Genomic DNA, 24519 nt, shown 5'->3' with positions numbered 1-24519 from the left:
ATTGTGACAGAAGTAGGATTTTAACCCAGGCAGAATAATTCTAAAATGTGTTCCTATTTCTACATAAAACAGTTGGTATTTGAAGTGGACATTTTTCGTTATTAACAAATATGAATTGAGCACATACAACATATTGGATGGACTGGGATGCCAAGTGAAGTAGTTCACATAAAATGATGTTTAATAAATTACATGTCACATATGTATATAATATAAAAATCATTAGTAGTAAAATATAGTGTCATAAATTTATTAACAGTATGATGGTTAATTATATGTGTCAACTTGACTAGCTTACAGGGTACCTAGATATTTGGTGAAATGATATTCTGAATGTTTCTGTGAGTTGAAGAACATACTAAAAATTTGAAAATCATCCAGTTTACCCATAAAAATATTTGCTAAGTCCCATTGCTGAATTCCACTGTGGGAGTCTGGTTAGCTGGGCCATATTTTCTAGAAGAGAGACAGAAATCTGGTGCCACTACCTGGTCCTTAGCTTTCTTGCAAAATCCCACTGGTATGTCCCTAAAGAAATTTACCATATTTGAAGTCTCATTGTGCAGAAACCTAAAAAACTTGGTTGAGAATCTCTGAAAGGCAAATCTACATTCCTGAAGGTCTCCAGGACTGAGAAGACCTACAGGAAAGATACTTAATACATATCCCATGAGAGACATGCCTAGAGAAGAGGATGAACAAGAAGCAGTCTGAGTCTTTCTAATCCTGCAACCAAGTTTTGACCCAACTCAGTTTCTTGTTGAATTGACATGATCTGCTGTTCATCCTGTCTGGAATACAGGAAGGGGAAAAACCATCACTGGTGCAATATAACGTCCCCAGATTTTCTAAGGCTCTTTAGTACACAATGTCCAGCACACAATTTTTAAAAATTGGAAAAACATAGGAAATACAGAAAAAGCAGACAAATAACATCAAAATCATAAACAGATCCACATATACTCTAGCTTTGGAGTTAACACACAAAGACATAAAAATAACTCTGACTCATATGTTCAAAAAAAAAGGACAAGGTACACATAATAAATGAAAGATCAACGGGTTAAGCATAAAACTGTCATCTATAGAAATAATTGAATGGATATTATGGAACTTAAAAATTTAAATATATGTATCTGAATGTAATAAATATATTAGATGGATATACATCTATGTTAAATAGAGCAGATTGGAGACAGCAGGATTAGTAAAATGAAATACATTGGATAAGTAAAATAGACACATGGAACATGCCAGACACACTTATAGTTGGAGTCCCAGAAGGAAAAAAGTGAAAGAATAAGGCAGAAAACAATATTTGAAGAGACAATCGCTGAATATTTTCTAAACCTGATAAAAGACATCTACCCAAAGAATTCCAATGAGGAAAAACTCAATTCAAAGGAGGGAAAACACAAAGGAAACCACATCTAGGCACATCATAGTAACAATGCAAAATATCAAGGACAAAAGGAAGTCTGAAGAAGTGACAGGGATTTTTTAAAAACATTACTTTTGAAGTAGTAACTGTAGGAACGGTGACTAAGTTCTCGACCGAACTGGTGCACACCAGGAACAATAGAATAAACACTTCCGAGTGCTGAAAGAAAATAACTGCCAACTTAAAATTCTACATCCAATGAAAGTCTCTTTAAAAAATGAAGGTAAATAAAGTCATTTTTAGATGAAAATCCAAGGGATTCTTTTCTTTTTCTTTTCTTTTTCTTTTTTCTTTCTTTTCTTTTCTTTCTTTCTCTCTCTCTCTCTCTGCTAGAAGACCCACACTAAAAGAAAATCTAAATGGAATTCTTTAGGCAAATAAAAATTCATCCCAGTTGAAAACTTGACAAAGCAGAAGAGAAAGAAAAATATTATTGGGCCATTTTGAAGGAATAGCAATTATACAAAATTATAATGTCTTTATCAGTTGAAACACATGTAGAACTAAAATCCTAAACAAAATTACTTAAGAGAATAAATAGAACTCAAAGGTCCTGAGATTCAAACATTATCAGATTTGGAATAAAAGTAATAATTTGTATTAGACTTTAATAAGTCAAGAATGAATTATTATATCTTGGGTATCTACCAATATGATGTAAAACTAGTTTGTCAATAGAAGTGAAAATGGTCTGATTGCTGAGGCTAGGACTTCTAGTACTATGTTGAATAGCAGTGGTGATAACGGACATCCCTGCCGTGTTCCTGACCTTAGCGGAAAAGCTTTCAGTTTTTCTCCATGAGAATGATATTTGCGGTGGGTTTTTTCATAGATGGCTTTGATAATATTGAGGTATGTGCCGTCTATCCCTACACTTTGAAGAGTTTTGATCAGGAAGGGATGCTGTACTTTGTCAAATGCTTTTTCAGCATCTATGGAGAGTATCATATGGTTCTTGTTCTTTCTTCTATTAATGTGTTGTATCACATTGATTGATTTGCGGATGTTGAACCAACCTTGCAGCCCTGGAATAAATCCCACTTGATCATGGTGAATAATCCTTTTAATGTACTGTTGAATCCTATTGGCTAGTATTTTGGCGAGAATTTTTGCATCTGTGTTCATCAAGGATATTGGTCTGTAGTTCTCTTTTTGTTGGGATCCTTGTCTGGTTTTGGGATCAAGGTGATGCTGGCCTCATAAAATGAGTTTGGAAGTTTTCCTTCCATTTCTATTTTTTGGAACAGTTTCAGGAGAATAGGAATTAGTTCTTCTTTAAATGTTTGGTAGAATTCCCCCGGGAAGCTGTCTGGCCCTGGGCTTTTGTTTGTTTGGAGATTTTTGATGACTGTTTTAATCTCCTTACTGGTTATGGGTCTGTTCAGGCTTTCTATTTCTTCCTGGTTCAGTTGTGGTAGTTTATATGTCTCTAGGAATGCATCCATTTCTTCCAGATTGTCAAATTTGTTGGCGTAGAGTTGCTCATAGTATGTTCTTATAATTGTCTGTATTTCTTTGGTGTTCGTTGTGATCTCTCCTCTTCATTCATGATTTTATTTATTTGGGTCCTTTCTCTTTTCTTTTTGATAAGTCTGGCCAGGGGTTTATGAATCTTATTAATTCTTTCAAAGAACCAGCTCCTAGTTTCGTTGATTTGTTCTATTGTTTTTTTGGTTTCTATTTCATTGATTTCTGCTCTAATCTTTATGATTTCTCTTCTCCTGCTGAGTTTAGGCTTTCTTTCTTGTTCTTTCTCCAGCTCCTTTAGGTGTAGGGTTAGGTTGTGTACCTGAGACCTTTCTTGTTTTTTGAGAAAGGCTTGTACCGCTATCTATTTTCCTCTCAGGACTGCCTTTGTTGTGTCCCACAGATTCTGAACCGTTGTGTTTTCATTATCATTTGTTTCCATAAATTTTTTTCAATTCTTCTTAAATTAAAGGCATCCAAATCAGCAAAGAAGAAGTCAAACTATCACTCTTTGCAGATGATATGATACTATATGTGGAAAACCCAAAAGACTCCACTCCAAAACTGCTAGAACTTGTACAGGAATTCAGTAAAGTGTCAGGATATAAAATCAATGCACAGAAATCAGTTGCATTTCTCTACACCAACAAGACAGTAGAAAGAGAAATTAAGGAGTCCATCCCATTTACAATTGCACCCAAAACTATAAGATACCTAGGAATAATCCTAACCAAAGAGGCTAAGAATCTATACTCAGAAAACTATAAAGTACTCATGAAAGAAATTGAGGAAGACACAAAGAAATGGAAAAATGTTCCATGCTCCTGGATTGGAAGAATAAATATTGTGAAGATGTCTATGCTACCTAAAGCAATCTACACATTTAATGCAATTCCTATCAAAGTACCATCCATTTTTTTCAAAGAAATGGAACAAATAATCCTAAAATTTATATGGAACCAGAAAAGACCTCGAATAGCCAAAGGAATATTGAAAAAGAAAGCCAAAGTTGGTGGCATCACAATTCCGGACTTCAAGCTCTATTACAAAGCTGTCATCATCAAGACAGCATGGTACTGGCACAAAAACAGACACATAGAGCAATGGAACAGAATAGAGAGCCCAGAAATGGACCCTCAACTCTATGGTCAACTCATCTTCGACAAAGCAGGAAAGAATATCCACTGGAACAAAGACAGCCTCTTCAATAAATGGTGTTGGGAAAATTGGACAGCCACTTGCAGAAAAATGAAATTGGATCATTTCCTTACACCACACACGAAAATAGACTCAAATGGGTGAAGGATTCCAATGTGAGAAAGGAATCCATCAAAATCCTCGAGGAGAACACAGGCAGCAACCTCTTCGACCTCAGCCGCAGCAACATCTTCCTAGGAACATCGCCAAAGGCAAGGGAAGCAAGGGCCAAAATGAACTTTTGGGATTTTATCAAGATCAAAAGCTTTTGCACAGCAAAGGAAACAGTTAATAAAACCAAAGACAACTGACAGAATGGGAGAAGATATTTGCAAATGACATATCAGATAAATGGCTAGTGTCCAAAATCTATAAAGAACTTAGCAAACTCAAACACCCAAAGAACAAATAATCCAATCAAGAATGGGCAGAGGACATGAACAGACATTTCTGCAAAGAAGACATCCAGATGGCCAACAGACACATGGAAAAGTGCTCCATATCACTCGGCATCAGGGAAATACAAATCAAAACCACCATGAGATATCACCTCACACCAGTCAGAATGGCCTAAAATTAACAAGTCAGGAAATGACAGATGCTGGCGAGGATGCGGAGAAAGGGGAACCCTCCTACACTGTTGGTGGGAATGCAAGCTGGTGCAACCACTCTGGAAAACAGCATGGAGGTTCCTCAAAATGTTGAAAATAGAACTACCCTATGACCCAGCAATTGCACTGCTGGGTATTTTACCCTAAGATACAAACGTAGTGATCCGAAGGGGCACGTGCACCCGAATGTTTATAGCAGCAATGTCTACAATAGCCAAACTATGGAAAGAACCTAGATGTCAATCAACAGACGAATGGATAAAGAAGATGTGGTATATATACACAATGGAATACTATGCAGCATCAAAGAAATGAAATCTTGCCATTTGCGGCGACGTGGATGGAACTAGAGGGTATCAGCTTAGCTAAATAAGTCAATTGAGAGAAAGACAACTATCATATGATCTCCCTGATATGAGGGAGAGGAGATGCAACATGGGGGGTTGAGGGGGTAGGAGAAGAGTAAATGAAACAAGATGGGATTGGGAGGGAGACAAACCATAAGTGACTCTTAATCTCACAAAACAAACTGAGGGTTGATGGGGGGAGGGGGTTGGGAGAGGGGGGGTGGGGTTATGGATATGGGGAGGGTATGTGCTATGGTGAGTGCTGTGAAGTGTGTAAACCTGGCGATTCACAGACCTGTACCCTGGGGATAAAATATATGTTTATAAAGCTGTAAAAAAAAAAAAAAAAAAAGAAAGAAAGGATGAATCCCCACGTTTTGTAGCAACATGGACGGGACTGGAAGAGATTATGCTGAGTGAAATAAGTCAAGCAGAGAGAGTCAATTATCATATGGTTTCACTTATTTGTGGACCATAACAAATAGCATGGAGGACAAGGGGAGATGGAGAGGAGAAGGGAGTTGAGGGAAATTGGAAGGGAAGGTGAACCATGAGAGACTCTGGACTCTGAAAAACGATCTGAGAATTTTGAAGGGGTGGGGGGAGGGAGGGTGGGGGCACCAGGTGGTGGGTATTGTAGAGGGCACGGATTGCAGGGAGCACTGGGGGTGGTGCAAAAATAATGAAAATTGTTATGCTGAAAAAATAAAAAAATTAAAAAAAAAAAGAAGTGAAAATGGTGTTACAGTCATTCCATAATTTTAATAAATTTTAATACAATTGAGAAAATATGAATGTTAACTGGGCCTTAGCTTATCAATTACATATTCAATTTTACCTAACAAGAGTTAAAATTAAAGAAGGTCAAGGAAGTCTCAGTATATATCAGTGGAAATTGACTCTAAACCTTAAGGGTAATGAGATTTTATGATGTATTTAGCAATCTGGAAACAAAAGCACATCTCATCCTTTCAAATAAAGTTCACCTTTCAATACTCAACTTCCATATGCATATTCAAGGATTCGTAAAAAAGCAAAGTACTTCTAGTAGTCAGGATCCTAAATGCACAATGAAAATAATAAACATAAAATTTCATAAAAGGGAGTATGCCATGCTAGAATTATCAGGGAAATCTTCAAGACACAGGTGGAATCTAAAGTAGGTCCTGAAATATGAAAAACACATTTCATTTCTTGATAAAAATGTACTATGAAGAAGAGAATAGAATGCATCTCCTATATGGCTAAAAAAGGAAAATGAAATCTAATACTACTAATAAAGATCTAAAAAATAATAATAAGATCTAAATTTGGATATTTACTCACAGCAATATTAGTTCTTAAGAATGTGGAACTGGACAGGATGAAGGAAATGGGACTGAAGGTCACCTTGTTTGGAAAAGAGACCTTCTTAAAGTTCTCTCACTTTATACTTTGCACAAGTAGAGGATCCAAGTTGGGAAATCTACATGGATCCTTTCTCCTGAGAAGCAAGAACATAAGGGAACTGAATACCAGTTGTACAGTGATATGATTAAAAGAGTAAAAAAGAAACCGTGCAGAAGCCACCAAGTATCAGATCTATGTCTTCACAAAATGACTTTTTATTCTTATAAAATTTTGAGAGTTAATAATCTTACTCAACTTCAGAGGTTAAACTAGAATTATTTTAAGCAATGATGATTAATGTTGATGATTAATAAGAAAGTATGCAATTGCACTTGGGGGTCTTTATTTTTTTCTAGTCTTGTCCTTAAAACACTATCACTATTCATTGTAGATTGGCTCATGGTTCTAATATGTTGTTTTAATGTGCAGTTTTTTTATGTATTTATAAAAATTGTGAGAGGAAGCATGAGTTCTGACACCAGTCTCAGTTAACCATGGCTATAACCATATTCACTCATTTGAACCATGAATTTATTATACAGTTATCACTATGCAACTGCTGATAATTTATCTAGATTGCAGACATAGTTTTTGGAGAGAAAAAAATGATTATATTTGTTAGCTTGGAAAACCCCAAACTATGAGGAAATATCCACTCTCCTCAACAACACAATGCAAATGCTATGGCTAAATGTGCAGCATGATAATATGAGTAAATTGGTGACTACCCACAGCCCCCATGGTTATAGGACTGGGAAACAAATCTAGAGGTAGGATGTACATTGCTGAACTGGATCCTATAGGGAGCATGTAACAACTCTAGCGTTTAATTATGCAGTGAGACTTGGAGTGACAACGATGGAATAACTAGCGCTTCCATTTTCAACGTTTGGCTATCTTTAAACCTAACTGTCTCTTCTACCAAATGTCTGAGAGTCTCTACAAAAATGTTTAGCATATTTTAAATCCAGCAACTTTACAAATACTTGATAATTTTAACTCAATTATAAACTTCAGATACACTTTATAACTCCATGAATACAGTTTGCTCCTCAAATAAATCCTCTGTGGCTCCGAGTCCCTAATTATTCTTGGTTTTGTTTTAGATCTCAACTAAATTTTTAAAAAACACTTCATCATATTTGAAGTGAAAATAATTAATGAAATTTACACAAGCAGTAATCTCTGAGGCATTGCTAACCAATCACCAAGGACGGCACACAAATGTTTTCTAGAAGTTGCATGACAGCACATCATTTAAATTTGGTTACTCACAGAGAGTCAAGGGAACATTATCAAAAGATAGGGCTCAATGATTATGTAGCCTCAAGTAACTGAATAATTAAGTTGTGATTTAACCCAATAATATCATTGTCCTGATTTACTATATATTGTGCAGTTTCCCTTCATGTGGAAGATTCAAAGTACACGAAACAAATCTAAGCAGTATTCTCTAAAGCTACTGTCCCCGACCTACAAACCCCAATTCCTCCAAACTCAGTACTTACTCTAATAAGGTAATCCAATATGCTGGCATTCCCCACTTAAAAAAAAAATCCTATAACTAAAGATCAATATAAATTACAAGATAGCAAAATAGTAATGCCAAGGTCAAATTATGATAGTAAGTTATGGATATTTTTAATATCAATACTCTTGGGTTTTTGCTAGCCTTGCACGTTATTGAATGATTGTTTTATGGCTACTGTGTTAACCCTAAATGTCCTGAAAAATCTTTAAGAATTGGCACTTAGACCTTAATCAGTGGTACCTGGAATATCAGACAGTGTTACCAGAGAAAGAGGGCTCAAGTATCAGAGGAACCAATGGTGAAACTAAGTTCATATTCAACCAAAGAGCTATAGGGTTTATATGTTGCTCCTATGCAAGCCCAGGATTGTCCCTAAGGTCCACATAGGAAAGAGTAAAGGACACCCAATTGCCAAGGTTACAGAAACATGCCCAAGAGGATTTAGGCATTTGCAGGAACCAAATCTGTCAGTTCCCCACACTTTCAGCTGATCCCATCTTCACCCCTTAGCCCAGTAGGCTTCATTGTGCTCAATCCTTAGGTGAGAGTAGCAAGAAATTGTAACTGCATAACAGAAATAAAAGTATTAACTATGAATAAAAATTCATAGCTTCACCTTCCTCTTGCCTCCAACTAGGAAAAATCCTGGCATTGCCTACTTGGCATTTCCTTCCTCTCTGATTTTAATCACAGAGGTGAAAGAATATTCTGGAGAATGCTAAGAATGCAAGTGATAGAAAAAAAGGTTTTGGAGAGGTTGAACAGTTTGAAAGACATAGAAGAAGGAATGGGGTGTGGAGATATGGAGCCCTGGGGATGAAGGATTGGATATTCTTTCAAGTTCTGCAAGAGAGGAAGCAAGAAATGATACTGGAACTGTACGAAATTACTTTTCACTGTGTTTCCTTAAATGTGGCACCTCACCAGGACTGGAATTTTCAGGCATATCCCACACCATTAACAAAACAATGGGCCACAAAGGCTCAGAGCCTGAATGTACCCCTGACCAACAGCCACAGGATTGGGTAGAGCCTATGAGAACAACAGAAAAGAAATAGGTTGGCTAGATAATAGAACAAATATAACCAAAGAAAAATTCAAGATGATGACCAGTATTCAGAAATTGTTCAGGTTTTTATTTGGAGTGAGACAATAATTATGCAAAATTTTTATACATTTTTCCCTTTTATATATCACTGAAATATGATAAGGTACACATGGTGTACCTTAAAATTAATACATAGTTTAATGTAGTTTTCTTGTTGCAAAGCTCTTATTAAATCAATGGTGAATCATAATCTACTGTAAACTCCATGAATATAAGAGAACTATTTTGTATCATTATCATTATTATTAACTCTTTATCCAGCACAAACTACTGTGCACTACTGTGCACAAAGCTGTAATGTAATAAATGCTCAATAAATGTTTATTGAATGATCACAAGTGTTTAAAAGTTGAAGAAAGTGGGGCGCCTGGGTGGCTCAGTGGGTTAAGCTGCTGCCTTCGGCTCAGGTCATGATCTCAGGGTCCTGGGATCGAGCCCCGCATCCAGCCCCGCATCCGCATCCGGCTCTCTGCTCAGCAGGGAGCCTGCTTCCTCCTCTCTCTCTGCCTGCCTCTTTGCCTACTTGTGATCTCTGTCTGTCAAATAAATAAGTAAATAAAATCTTAAAAAAAAAAAGTTGAAGAAAGTGATCAAATAAAAAATAACAGCTGTGGAAATTTTTCATTTTAATGTGTGCCACATGGGGTAAACCTGTTATAAATGTTACTGCATTTAATCCTCTAAGTACCTCAGCATTATAGATATTTTTATGTTAACTTCACAGGTGAGGGAACTGCATCTCAAAGAGGTTAAGAAACTTGGCTAAAATTCCAAATTCGGAAAGAGATGGAACTGCTTTCAAACCCATGTCTAGGGACTCAAAATACAAATCTTAACATTTTACTATTTTGATTCAAGAGAAGAATTTGGTAGACATGTTGAATGAAAATTTGAAGGAGGAAAGAAACAGTATCTGAGTGGAAGGATTATAGTTGTAGTCAGAAAGCAATAAGGAAAGATAAGGGATCACATGAGGGGCTGTCCCGGCCCTGAGCTAAATAACCAGAAAAAATAGGGCCCTGACTACTAAGAAAATCAGCACTGTAAACACCATTCTTCAGCCATACAATACTCCATTCTAGATTCCTCATGAGGAAAGCGGAATACCACTATCCCAAATTTCAAATCTGTGTAATCCACCTACTTGAATTTATTATATAATTTAAGGTACTAATTTTCCAAAGAGTGATTTTGATCTAATGATCAAAGTAAGTTTCCAAAAGTGCTTAACATATTCCAAAGGAATAATTTGTTATATTGAAGGAAAGCAGACCTTCCTTCTAAATCAGTGTGACTTACAGACGTATGTATATACTTTGCATTTATATTACATGAGCTAAAAGTGTCATGTTGCAGTTTAGAGGTGTTATTTCCATAAAGGGAATTGATGCCAACCAAGTCCTGTTAATGTATAATAAGCACAGAATAACAAAGAGGACAATGGGCCATAATCAACAGCCCCCTGACCAATTGCAAATAATCACCAACTAAAATGGTAAGAAATGATATCAATTCCTGTCTGCACACTGTTCTGTTCTGCAATTTCATCCATTCCACGGGACCTCTCCTTAAAAACTATGAGCCTTCTTTCTCCTGGCTACAATGGATCCTAGGGTTGATAACATATTGTAGCTGTCCACTAGCTTATTACATCTTCTCAATGACCAAAAGCAAACCCCTATTTGTGTAAATGTGCCTTTTCCTTGATAGAAGTTGAAATTGATTACACATAGTTAATCATACCATAGTGTCACCTCTACAGTCAGAAACTGTCATTAAGCCTCTCCTTAACCCACTCCAAACTCAATAATCCCAGTGGGTTCAGTGTTTTCCAATCAACCCTCTAATCATTTTCACTTTTATTCTCATTTCCTCTGGAACCCTATCCAAATTCTCTATATCCCAGATCATAACAGGATTGAAATTAATCTCACCATAATAGTAGTTAAGGACTAAACCACATGAACTATATTGGGAGAATCACTTCATATTCCAATGCTTGCCTTTTAGAGCTTGATGTGAAACGTGTTATTAACTTGTTACTTCATATCTAGGCCTTATTCAGCTATGTTATAGACTCTAACTGAACCACACCAACTCATATTCAAGTTCTGCTTTCCACCCCCTGACAGTGTTCTGGATATTTTTTCCTGAGTGAATGATACTGAAAATGGCAATTAAAATACTAAGCTTAATTATTTATCCAAAATTTAATAATGCTTTAATTTTTAAATTAATTTCTATAGGATCCACATTAAAGTTTGTTTATATATACCTCATATATACAAATGTAAAATATTACAATCCTTTAACAAAGAATTTCTAAGAGTGGCCAATCATAGAATCATATAATCTTAGAGGCAGAAGAACACTATGACAAATTCTATTCCTTCAGAGACAGCAGACTACTTACCTTGATTTTCAGAAAATTCTGTGGTCTTGTAGTATACATGCCATCCCACCTTCAAGAATGAATTCTAATGAGCTTGACAAGATACTATAATAAGGAAATAATAAAAAATGCAGTCAAAGATTATTCAAAGATGCGTCAAAGACATTCATCATGGAATTGATGACAAAAGAAATAATTATGAATTATACATTATAATTATATAATTACAAATTCCCTAAATAAAATTGCCAATACTAAGAATATGATTAAATGTTTTTAATAGAATCAGCCATTTCTAACTTAATTAACAGAGGGAAATAAATCCTCCATATATAATTTAGTGTAGCTTTTTTTGCAATGAGTTTATTGCCAGAATGCATGTATCATGAAAATTACTGCTAAATCTAAACCAAAATAGGGAAAGAAAAGACTCATTAACATCAATATCATTAGACATGTAGATCCAGGCAAGTCCACCACTGTGGCCATCTGATTTACAAATGTGGGGCCACTGACAAAAAGAACCATTGAAAAATTTGAGAAGGAGGCTGCTGACATGGGATAGGCCTCCTTCAACTATCCCTGGGTCTCAGATAAACTGAAAGCTGAATGTGAGCCTGGGATCACCACTAATAACTCCATGTGGAAATTTGAGACCAGTATTATGTTTCTCTCATTGATGCTCCAGGATACAGATACTTCATCAAAAACACAATTTTAGGCACATCTCAGGCTGTGCCTAAAATTTTCTGTCCTGATTGTTGTTGCTGGTGTTGGTGAATTTGAAGTAGGTATATCCAAAAACAAACCTATAAGCATCCCCTTCTGGCTTACACACTAGCTGTGAAAGAACTAATTGTTGTCGTTAACAAACTGGATTCCATGGAGCCACCCTTCAGCCAGCGATAATGAAGAAATCATGAAGGAAGTCAGCACCCACATTAAGAAAACTGGCTGCAACCCAGACACAGTAGCATTTGTGCCAGTTTCTGGTTGGTATGGTGACATGCTGGAGCCAAGTATAAACATGCTTTGGTTCAGGGGATGGAAAGTCACCAGTAAAGATGGCAATGCCAGTGGGACAATACTGATCAAAACTCTGGATTGCATTCTGCCACCAGTTCATCAAACTGACGAGCCTTTGGTTTGAGGATGTCTACAAAATTGGTGGTGTTGGTACCGTCTCTGTGAGACTGTGTTCTCAAACATGGCATTGTGGTCATTTTTGTTACTATCAGTGTTACAAATGAGGAAAAGTCTGTTGAAATGCACAATGAACTTTGACTGAAGCTCTTCCTCGGGACAGTGTGGTCTTCAGTGTCAAGAATGTGTTTGTTAAAAATACTCATCATTGCCGTTGTGGATGGTGATAACAAAGATAACCCACCAATGGAACCAGCTGGCTTCATTGCTCAGGTGTTTACCCTGAACCACCCACACCCAATCAGTACTGGCTATGAACCTGTGCTGGATTGTCACAGCTCACACTGCTTGTGAGTTTGTGGAGCTGAAGGAGAAGATGGATCCCCGTGCAGTAAGAAGCTGAAAGACAGCCTCATATTTTTGAAATCTGGTGACGCTGTCATGATTGGTATGCTTCTTGGGAAGCTTATGTGTTGAAAGCTTCTCTGACTTTCTTCCTCTGGCTCATTTGGCCGTCTGTTATTTCAAATGGACCGTTGCTGTGGGTGTCATCAAATCAGTGGACAGGGAGGTTGCTGGAGCTGGTAAGGTCATCAAGTCTTCCCATAAAACTCAGTAGGCTAAATGAATATTATCTCTAATAACTGCCACCCCAGTCTTAACCAGTGGTGGAAGGTCTAGAACAGCTTGTCTCAATTGGCCAATTAAATTTAATGGTAAAGTCTGGTTAAAGATAAAGATGCAATGTAAAAACTTCAGAGGGAAAAGAAGATGTTTTATCTACCATTTTTTTCCTTGTGGCAATGTTAAGTTACTAGTTTTAAAAATAAGTACTTTTTAATGGAAACAGTTTGACCAAAAGTCTGTCACAGAATTTTGAAACCTATTAAAGTTTAATGAGAAAAAAATTCAGTGTAAAAACAAAATACAAAACTATACATATAAGATCATCCCCCAAGTATGCTGAGTGAAATAAGTCAACCAGAGAAAGACAATTATCATGAGATCTCCCTGGTATGAGGAATTTGAGAGGCAACGTTGCAGGGTTGGGGGGTGTTTGGTGAGTAGGGAAGGAAAAAATGAAGCAAGATGGGATCGGGAGGGAGACAAACCATAAGAGACTCTTAATCTCAGAAAACAAATTGAGGGTTGCGGGGGTGAGGGGGTGGGTAGGGAGAGGAGAGTTTGGTTATGGATGTTGGAGAGGGTATGTGCTATGATGAGTGCTGTGAAGTGTGTAAACCTGGCGATTCACATACCTGTACCCCTGGGGCTAATAATACATTATATGTTAATAAAAAAAATTTTTTTTAAAAAAGAATCATTAAATGTTAGAGCTGAAGGAAAAAAACAATCATCCCCAAAATCAAAAGAAAATGAAGGTAGTTAGATACCTGAATAAATATATACATATATAGAAATATAGAAAAATGACTGAAGGTAATCAATCAATAGCAGTAATTGTCTCACGATAATTTCAGTGATTTTTGGGTTTTTATTCCCCCTAAAATTTCCCGTTTTCCCACTGTATGTGTGTGGTCTTTTTTATTTTTTATTTTATATATATATGAGTATAATTGACAAACAATGTTACATAAGTTTCAGGTGTATAATTTAGTAATTTGACAAGTAAATACATTATGCTATGTTCACCACAAGTGTAGCTGTACATCACTATTACAATGTTATTAACTGTATTCTTTAGCTATGCCTTTTATTCCCCTGACTTATTGGTTCTATAACTGGAAGCTGTATCTCCCTCCCTCGTTCACCCATTTTGCTCACCCGCCCACCCCACTCCCCTCTGGCAGTCATTAGTTTGTTCTCTGTATTTATAAGTCTGATTCTACTTTTTGTTTATTTATTCATTTGTTGTTGTAGTTGTTATTGTTTTAGATTCCACTGCACCTGCATTACATCTCTCATTTGAAATTAAACTACTTTTATTTTAGAATTTTGTAAATCCACAAATCCACAGAATTAATCATGAGTCTTTTTGCATTCTTCAGGCTGTCTGCTTATAAATCAAGGTATTTAATTGCATAGCTCACCTGAATCACGAATTTAAGACAATGAAATAAAAGCACCCTCCACTCTCAAAACTGTTATTTCTCCATGGGAGACGCCAAAATATCTGGGCCACAAAAAAAGACATAAATATCTGTAGCAAATCTTGAAACTATGAGGAAAGTGAGTTGGTTCAGGATGGACGAGTCTAGGCCTAAAACAGAAAGTCCAAGAAAACTTCTGCAGAGTTCTGATTTCAAAGAAAAGGATCCATAAAAATCACAGGGATTACAGTGGAAAAACCTGAAAAACAATATCTGAGTCAATTGATGTATATCAATAGTAGTAAGTCATGTTCATTGCACATACTCTTGATATAATGTGTGAAGGTGGTACTTTATTAACCTCTTTGGTCTTTTTCCCCCAAACACATAACCTCAATCTAATCATGAGGAAAACATTATACAAATCCCAGTTAAGGGACATTCTTCAAAATACCTGACTAGTACTCCTCAAAACTGTCAAAGTCATCAAAAATAATAAAAGTCTAAGAAACTGTCACAACCAGGGGGAGCCTATGGAAACATGATGGCTAAATGTAATGTGTCTGTATGGGATCTAGAACACTAGAACAGAGAATGGATAGTAAGCAAGTAAATAAGTAAAAAAATAAATAAGAACTGAATATACTATGAAGTTTAATGATAATGATAATGTATCAAGTTGGTTCATTAGCTATATAATAGGTACCCTAATGTAAGATGATAATAATAGAGATAACTGGGATAGATCAGAAGTCTCTAGATTATTTTCATGGCTTCTTTGTAAATCTAAAATCTACTCTAAAATGGAAAGTTTATTTAAAATTTACACACCCATACAAAGGAAACTTGTACACAGTGTATCCCCAGTGCTGACACCACTGACCTCCCATCCTCAATGACAAGCTCTTGAAACAAGGATATTGTTTTTATCCACCTTTGTATTTCCTACAACAACTTAAAGCATGTCTTTTATGCAATTACAGGATAAATGTCTACAGAATTGAAAGACAAGAAGATCCAATGTCTGGGGTCCAGCTGACTGCACAGTAAGAAAACAGAAGTTTATGTTAAGATGCACGTTTTCCACTCCTAGCAATTATTGCAGAATTTAATCTTGTTTTGAGAAAAAGACTCATACTAGTGGGCTGAAATTGAAAGAAAGAAATGAACATAGGATAGCAGCGTCGGCGCTAACAACAACATATAGGAACCTTGTAGAACCTATAGGCGTCTTTGTTTACAAAATTACCTAACAACATCATTGCTTCACACTTGAAAATCAAAACAGGGAAAACATATCAAAGAAGAAAATGCATAAGGCCTGCATTTTGAAGGTTGTTCTGAGAATTAGATGAGAAAAATACATGTGAACACCCTATGAAAATCACCACACAAACAGCAGTTCTTAAATTTCCTCAGGTGTGCAGCACCTGAAAGTCATAGTGCTCCTTGGAGAACACAATGAATGCTAATATGTTGAGTTGCATCAGAGGAACCATTTTAATGGCAGAAAATATGACACTGTAATGCAGTATGAGATCACAAGTAAAAGTACACACAACACACACAGACATGCACAAACACAAACTATTAGACTCAGCTTAATTGTGCCTTAATGATTTCTTCCATTATTATTCATTTGGCATTTTGTTCTTTCTTTTTCCTGTATCTGCTTGTTAATTGTATGTCTTCCACACTAAACTATAAGCCAGCATTGTTAATTCTTGTATATCATAGGGTTTGGCACATAATAGAATTTCATTTATTCAACACATGTTTCTGGAGCACTTACTAAAAGTTGTGAAATACAGTTAAAGACCAAGATTTCTGTTCTCCTGGTACTGGCGTGGTAATTCTAATAGGTCAAATGCTAGGAGGTAACAGATGTGGTGGGGAGAAAGGAGAGTTAGGGTAAGAGGGGATGGGAGTTGGAAGGGGAAACAGAGCGCAGTATTAAGTGGGGTGGCTGCACTGAAAAATGAGATTTGAGCAAAAACTTGAAAGAAGTAATGGTTGTAGCCAAGCAGATATCTGGCAACAAAGCATCCCAGGCAGAAAAATCAGGCAGTGGTTCTAAGGTTCAGCTTTACGTGGCATGTTCAAAAAACAGCCAGCAGGCCTGAGTGCATGGAACAGTGTGAAAGAGAGGAATGGGGTGGGCAAAGTCAGGGAGGGCCAGGCCACATAGGTTATAGGACCTTATAAAGACTTGTGCCCTACTCTAGTCAAATGGGGAAACCTTGCTGAGTTTTTAGAAAGAGTCACATCATCTAACCTACATTTTCAAAGGCTCACTCTGGCTGCAGTGTGGATAACAGACTATGTAGTAGCAACGGCAGAAGCAAACAGACCTCTTGGGAGATGAGTGCCGTAATCTTTGGTGGCTCTGACCAAAGCAGTAACTGTGACTGTGATGAAAATTAGTTGAATGCTGGCTACATCAAAGTAGAATCAATAGGATTTTATGAGGGATTCGACAAATAGTTTAAATAGATAAATACTGGCCAATATTCATTTGTAGGCAAATGTTATCAGGTGCCAAAGCCTTAATAAATGTTTATGGACAAAGAAGCTTAAAAAAACATATCTGCTGTATTAATACTATGTCTATTACATTTCTACTATTTTGACAATGACTAATTATTGGTGTTTATGCTTAGAATATTGGCACCCGGCTTGCAGAGACTCTGAGGGCTTCTTAGGGACAGAGCTTGAGAACCACTGAGCTGCACAAAACTGAGGAATAATGATTATGATATTGAAATTACCTTTCATGGTTGTGGTGAGAGGCATCTAATTTGTTGAAAAGGATGTCGTCATCTGATTGCAGCCCGACGTTGGGGAGTGCGTCTGGAGCCAGGCAGGTGGCAAGGCTCATAGTGCTAGTCCTGGATCTGATTCTACTTACCAATCAATACCACTTTCTGGTGCTCATTATTTTGATAAAGATATCAGCAAAGCAACAGTAGAAATTAAAGTGCTCCATAATCCTCAGCACCCACCATTAACTTCTGAAATATTATTGCACGTTAGCTTTTACTGTTACTTTACAAAAGCACTTACTGAAAGGCTGGGGAAGCCAAAGAAAAAAAAAATCTGCTGGTAGTAAAGGGAGGATGATTGCCTCTTTGCAGACTGTGACAATCCCTTCAGCAAGGCAATAGGGGGCACAGAGATCTTCTGAGTATCTCCCCTTTTTCTGAACTTGACTAGAAAACTGGTAGATATATGGGGGACGAACATGCCCCTCCAAAGATCCAAATGCGGAGACATCTCCCCATGTCTTCTTCTCTCTGCCTTCAGTGGCCTCCCAGGGATCCAAGCCAGCTCACAGAAAAGTCACTGAGATGAGCTGCACACATGTCACGTGCTCTCTGTTGCGGGGATGCTCGCTACCGGCGTATGGTGCAGAATGGCACTTGGTCCACCTGTTAGCTGTCAGGTGGGGACATTGTTTTATTTCCTTAGGAGATACAGGAAGCATATTTCCTCAGGAGGGAGGGGGAGGATCTTGGCATTTGGGGTATGTTCAGTTTACCCAAATCAGCCACCAGCAGCCGCAGCAGCCTCCCTCTCTCATTCCGTGCCTGATTCCCGGTCATGCTGAGAATGTAAGGGTCCAGTTTTTTTCTCTCAACAAATGGTATCCCTCTAATATAAATCCTCCTCACAGGGCCTTTCTGCAGACAAATGAAATAATGTTATCTGTTCAATACAAGCCTGTCCCCACCCCCCCACCCCCCCACCCACCACAACTCAATGAAAGATGCTATGTGTTATGACCGAGCTTTCTCTTCCGCTGAATTCAGAAACCGCTGCTCACAGTGCTTCCTATGTTTATTCACGGTGCTATCACATGGGAAAGTCGAGGCCTGGGCATTTGCATTTCTCCTGTGGTTCCACTCTTCTGGCCAAGAAACACATGAAGAAGGGTCTTCACTGGCCCAGAGCCCCTGCTAGGATGGCATTCATGCCCACCCATCACGGACAGAGAAAGCTCGGCGCAAGAAGGCTTGGCTCTCATAAAGAGTTCTGCCAGATTCAGGAAGACGCGGCTTTTTGTTCGGCACCATAGGACGCTGTGTGACACTCCACGGCCTGGGCTCGGGACTGTCACAGCAGCCTTTCACAATTCAAAGAGGAAAGGAAAATAGCCTGCCTTTGAGCATCAGAGATGTGGGAGAAGCAGGAATCAAATCATGAATAAATAAATAAAAACACCAACAGCTGTGATATTTAAAACAGACAATCACTATAACAGCAAATGACAACCCCGCAGCCCGCAGAATCTGCTAATAAACTGTCTGCTGTGACTGTTATTAAAGATAAACTTATGAGCCATGATTATTCAACCATTAAACCTAAGTGGGAATCAAAGAAAGAACGGTGTCAGATGATAGATTTGGTGCTGCGTGGCCTAGGAAAATTACTCATCATATTTGAATCCTGATGTCTCTGTCCTTTAAGGATTGGTCCCTTGAAATCTGGGCACTATTTATGCAGAAGCTTTCTTCTCTTTTTCCTTTAATTATAATTTTAGTTTGCTAATGTGTGGCTTTTTGTTTCCAATAAATTGCCATGATAAACACATCTCTCTCATTATCCCTAGAATAATGGGAATGCCATTCAGTTCAGCAAGGGCACAGCTATTAGAAGGCAAAGACTCTAAGACCTTCCTTGGAGCCCCCTCCCGACAGGAGCACCTACAGTTTCGAGACCAATGTTCAGAAAGCTGCCAAGGAGTCTGGACTGTGGGGGGGCTTGTCGACGTATTAGCTAATTTAACCTAACAAGAATCAGGCAGAAGTCAGCCAATTCCCATTTCACTGGGATCTCCATCACTGGCACGGCTATTACAGTCAGTGACACGGTTAATAGGAAGAGTGGCTTATTATGGCAGAAACAATATTATGAAATAAGATTATTATATGAGTGTGCCATTTTGAAGACATAAAAGGATGACCCAGATTGAAAATAATCTCCAGTTAATGTCCTATGTTATTATTATACACAGGATGCGGCAGAGCGTAACAGTGGAATCAGAGCTATTCAATCTGGTAGGATTTTCAAGGGTTGCCTTTCAAATCTCTTTTTTTTTTTTTTTTTAGATTTATTTATTTATTTGTCAGAGACAGAGGGAGAGAGAGTGAGCGAGCACAGGCAGACAGAGAGGCAGGCAGAGGCAGAGGGAGAAGCAGGCTCCCTGCCGAGCAAGGAGCCCGATGTGGGACTCGATCCCAGGACACTGGGATCATGACCTGAGCCGAAGGCAGCCGCTTAACCAACTGAGCCACCCAGGCGTCCCTCAAATCTCTTTTTGATATTAATACTTCCTAAGAGCTTTGAATGAGGAATTTGAAGTTATCCTCAATAATCAGGGTAATGGTATTTTTTTTTTAAATAAGAAATACAACATAGCTACTAAATTGGCACAATCTAGAAAGGTACAAAGTGTATGATAGGTCAAGGAGATAAGGAGACAAAAAAAATGCATCTTTTTTTAAGATCCTGCAGTTTTGTTCTGTTTTTGACCTTTTCACCTCACCCACCTGAGTGTCTCCATATGATGCTCCCCTTCTCTGAGAAACTTACTGTGGGTGGAGGTCCCTCTCCTTCGTGCTCTCACATGGGAAGTAAATGTGCTTGCTGGGCTCATACCACGTACTCACCAGATGTTGAAAGAATAAATTAATAAATGGCCTAAGCACTTAGATACAGGCCTGATTCTCAAATTATTCCTGGTTAAGGAACCAACTGGGAAAATCAATGATGTTTATAGCACATATGAAATAGAAGTCAAGGGGCTGGCTACCAGCTGCCTCCAAGGAGCATGACGATGAATTAAGTCCGCAAGACATGTGGACCGGGATGCAAAATGTTGGTGCTGGGACTGCGGGGTGACAATCACACAAGCAGCATTTATCCTGAATTCATGGACACCTTCGGGAAACTGGAAGACAGTGATTCTCATACATGGTTGGACTTTGGAATCACCTGCAAAGTTGTTTTTGGTTGTGGTTTTTTTTTTTTTCCTTTCCCATTCGAATTCCCAGATCATCTCCCCAACCAGAGAAATAAGAATGTCCAAGAGAGGGCACCCATGAATCTCTCTTTATCTCTGATGACAACTACTGAAGAGGTGACTTGCCCCCCACCTGAACGTCACCTACTCTGTGGGCCCCCTTGTGAGAGGGATGAGTTCCCTGAAGTAGCCTGCTACCGTTATCGCAGCAAAACTAAGCTTAACCTAAACATCTCCCTAATAACATGGCTGAAGTCGTACTCGGAACGATGGATCTCAGTCATACGCTCAATCCCTGAATATCACAAAATAAAAGTGGAGCTGAGATAAACCTCTTTCGATTCAATAGGTAAATGCTATAGTACAATGTAGGAAATAACCAAAAGCTTATCTTTTGTACATTGGGCATTTTATAATGAAAATTTGCTCAGAAGTAGAGCCACATGCTGCCTCTAAAGAGACCCTCCTACTCCCAGGGACCCTGCAGCAATCTGAAATGCTATTTTCCTTTTGTGATGTGAGAGCAGAATGTGCCCTGTTCTCATGACAGATGGGTTTCTTTAAAGTTGCGTGAACTTGGAATTTTTTAAGTAGTGGAGCTGATGAGTTCACTAAAGAAAACATGGCATGAGTTTTGTTTGCATTAAAAATATATGTTTAAGCTTTTATTTAAATTCCATTTGATAACATACCGTGTGCATTAAAAAAAATATTTAGAGTTTCTGAAACTGCCTCTGAAAGTATCTGTTTTATCTGGGTTTTTAATACTGTAGAACTGTGTAGTAACTAACTTGTTTTTATGTGGGCTTAGACATTATGCTATCCTCGGAGACACAAAACCGCATGTCACAAAACTCTGCTGTAGCCTAGAAATTATTAGAAAACTAGTCACACTGAAATTTTGGAAAAAAGGACACATCGGCTTTATGAGAAAACCATGTTTCTAAAAACATAATTTAATCGTGGTTATTACATGCTAAAGTCAACAGTTTCTAACATGGATGCATCATTATTCTAAAAATGAAAAAGAATATGATGTGTTATATTTCATACCAAATTTTTAGAAATGTGGAAGTTCCTTAACATGAGTCATGCCGTTAAACTTGCATTTAGATGAAAGTTTTATTTCCCAACTTCTATTTGCATGAGCCATTTAATTATATCCTCCTCATTAAGGAGAAAGACTTTTAAAAATTATGTATGGGAAATTAAGCAATAAAGCAAATATCCACTATTGTTGTTATCCCCATTTTACAGATGGAGAAAATGGGCTCAGGGATATAAAGAGTTCTGTCCAAGGTCACACAAGGAGTCAATGACAGAAATGGAAATTCAATTCACATTTTCTGTCTCCCAAGTCATTTTCATCAGACCATGAATACAAAGATACAGCTTGCAAATGTTAATGAACAATTCCCTTTGGTTCCATATAAAGTAGAGCCAAAAATGTAATTTCGTAGGGACCAGAAATGAATTCTTGACCCAAAATAGAATTGCCATAAATTTCTATCCAAAATTTAGAGTATATTTAGACCAAAGACAGCAATAATGGCATTTTCACCTATAGTGGTTTTTAAAAAAAAAAGGGGGCGGGGGGAAGAAAAGAAAAAAATTTCCCAACAAAGCTATCCTTTGCTTTGAGCAAGATTTATGAGTCATTTGGTCTTTGGGTGAAAGGAAATGAAAAATTCATCACCTAGGATGACTGACTGTTCATAGGAAAGGCCTTACAATCAAGAAGCAATTACAGTCTGTATGTGGTAAACCCTCATCTTAAAGCTATAAGTAAACAAGGTGAGTATCAGATTCTTCTCACTGAATAACTTGGGAAAGTGGAATGGGGAGGGAAGCAGAAAAGAATTAAGACCTGCGCCAGAGCAGGGCACTTTGCCAGAGGTATTTGGTACATGGTTTTGGGGAAGATGCTTATTCTCTCCCTCTTTATGTTTCTTTTCATACAGATGACTGTGTGTTAGTGTTAAATCCTGGTCTCCTTATATCCCCTCATTCACTCCACTCTCATTTGGTGAGTTTGGAAAGAGAAATTGGGTGAGCATAGCTAGTCAGTCTTCCTCTTCTCTGTCTTTTTTTTTTTTTAAACATATAATGTATTATTTGTTTCAAGGGTACAGGTCTGTGATTCATTAGTCTTACACAGCACACAGCACTCACCATAGCACATACCCTCCCCAGTGTCCATCACCCAGCCACCCTCTCCCTCCCACTCCCCTCCCCTCCAGCAACCCTCAGTTTGTTTCCCAAGATTAAGAGTCTCTTATGGTTTGTTGACTTCTCTGGTTTCATCTCGTTTCATTTTCCCTCTCTTCCACTATGATCCTCTGTCTTGTTTCTCAAATTCCTCATATCGGTGAGACCATATGATAATTGTCTTTCTCTGATTGATTTATTTCACTTAGCATAATACCCTCTAGTTCCAGCCACGTTGTTGCAAATGGCAAGATTTTGTTTCTTTTGATGGCTGCATAGTATTCTACTATATATATATATATGTATATATATATGGTATATTCCATTATATGTATATTATATATATATGTGTGTGTGTGTGTGTGTGTGTGTGTGTGTGTGTGTGTGTGTGTGACATCTTCTTTATCCATTCATCTGTTGATGGACATCTATGCTCTTTCCATAGTTTGGCTATTGTGGACATTGCTGCTATAAACATTCAAGTGCATGTGCCCCTACACATGCATGATCACTACATTTATATCTTTAGGATAAATACCCAGTAGTGCAATTGCTGGGTCATAGGGTAGCTCTGTTTTCAACTTTTTGAGGAACCTCCATACTGTTTTCCAGAGTGGCTGCACCAGCTTGCATTCCCACCAATACTCTAGGAGAGTTCCCCTTTCTCCACATCTTCACCAACATCTGTTGTTTCCTGACTGGTTAGTTTTAGCCATTCTGACTGGTTGAGGTGGTATCTCCCTGTGGTTTTGATTTGTATTTCCCTGGTACTGAGTGATGTTGAGCACTTTTTCATGTGTCTGTTGGCCACTTGGATGTCTTCTTGCATAAATGTCTGTTCATGTCCTCTGCCCATTTCTTGATTGGATTATTTGTTCTTTGGATGTTGAGTTTGATAACTTCTTTATACATTTTGGATAGTAGCCCTTTCTCTGATATGTCACTTGCAAATATCTTCTCCCATTATGTCACTTTTCTTTTGGTCTTGTTGACTGTTTCCTTTACTGTGCAAAAGTTTCTTTATCTTGATGAAGTCCCAATACTTCATTTTGCCCTTGCTTCCCTTGCCTTTGGCAATGTTTCTAGGAAGAATCTGCTGTGACTGACACAGAAGACATTGCTGCCTGTGTTCTTTTCAAGGACTTTGATGGATCTCACATTGAGGTCTTTCATCCATTTTGAGTCTATTTTTTATAGGGTGTAAGGAAATGGTCCAGTTTCATTCTTCTACATGTGTCTGTCCAATTTTCCCAACACCATTTGTTGAAGAGACTTTTTTTTTTTTTGAGACTGTCTTTTTTTCCATTGGACATTCTTCCTGCTTTGTCAAAGATTAGTTGACCATACAATTAAGGATCCATTTCTGTGCTCTCTATTTTGTTCCATTGATCTATGTGTCTGTTTTTGTGCCAGTACTATACTGTCTTGATGATTACAGCCTTGTAATAAAGCTTAACATCTGGAATTGTGAAGCTGTCAGCTTTGTTTGTTTGTTTGTTTTTTTGTTTTTGTTTTTGTTTTTCAACATTCCTCTGGCTATTTGAGTCTTTTCTGGTTACAAAAGATCTGTCCACAATGATCATGAGCTCCTAACTGTACTCTATCATGAATA

The 24519-nt window shown here is 37.8% G+C and overlaps 1 pseudogene; it reads left to right on the top strand.

The window, feature by feature from the left end:
- Window positions 1-24519, top strand: part of LOC125104450 (elongation factor 1-alpha 1-like) — a 75422-nt pseudogene that overhangs the window by 11835 nt on the left and 39068 nt on the right.

This window comes from Lutra lutra, chromosome 7, assembly GCF_902655055.1.
Source record: "Lutra lutra chromosome 7, mLutLut1.2, whole genome shotgun sequence".
Lineage (NCBI taxonomy): Eukaryota > Metazoa > Chordata > Mammalia > Carnivora > Mustelidae > Lutra > Lutra lutra.
The sequence above is the reverse complement of the archived record's forward strand: the minus strand, read 5'-3'. Positions and strand labels throughout refer to the sequence as shown.